The sequence below is a fragment of the Dermochelys coriacea genome, chromosome 3 (genome assembly GCF_009764565.3).
Source record: "Dermochelys coriacea isolate rDerCor1 chromosome 3, rDerCor1.pri.v4, whole genome shotgun sequence".
NCBI classification, from domain to species: Eukaryota; Metazoa; Chordata; order Testudines; family Dermochelyidae; genus Dermochelys; species Dermochelys coriacea.
In genome coordinates, this window is record NC_050070.1 from 172631750 (window position 1) to 172632685 (window position 936).

Below are 936 nucleotides of genomic sequence, written 5' to 3' on the forward strand. Positions count from 1 at the left end.
TTTGCTATGGCCGTGCCTGTGTTCCTACGAAGGATTGTCACAAATGATCGGGTAGGTACATTTAGAGCTGGTTGGAAATTTCTGAATGGAACGTTTTTCTGTCAGAAAATGCCAATTTAACGAATCTGAAATGCTCTGTGGGAATGTGTTGGTTTTGTCAAATCTTCTGATGGAAGCAGGCAGCGTTTCCTAGGGAAACTGGATGAATTTCTTGACAGCTTGCCCAGTAGCTTACTTGGCAGGCTGCCAGGCTCCTTGCCACAGAGCAGGAGCTCTCAAGGTTGCCAGGTCTCCAAACAACTCGGGAGCCTCATCAATTTTGTTTCAAAAATTCAAAACAAAATTTTGGAATTCCCGTTTCACAGGAAATTTGGAAATTTCAGCACAGAACGATTTTTATTAAAAATTTCAAACTTTCCTATGGAATTCCAGGTTTTTACCAGCCCTGGCTACATTGCAGCTCCATAGATAACATGTAGGGAGGGAACTGACTGTAAATATCAGTTTCTGGTTCCAGAGAGACTCAGGAGATGGACACCAAAACTAATGAAAAGCGGATGGACTGCCTACCCAGGTGAAGCATCAAGATAATTTCACACAGCTCTAATCAAAAACCTTGGAGTGAAACTGTCTCATTCCTCCAGCAGGTAAGAGAGAGAGAGATTCTTTCTTTAGGTTACTTTTTCTAGCCATCCCATAAAGTCTATAGCAAGGGTATAATGCTCTATTAAAATCTATGGGGCAGTTCTTCTTCGAGTGATAAGCGGAGCACCCATAGGGACACACATTTCGAAGAATCTCAGTTAGTGCACAGGGTGAGTAACCCTCTCTTCTAAAGATAACCTGTAGAGGGATTATAATATTCTATTCTATTGTATAGCACTTTCATATAAGGGTGACAAGAAATTTTTGCGAATACAGACTAACACAGCTGCT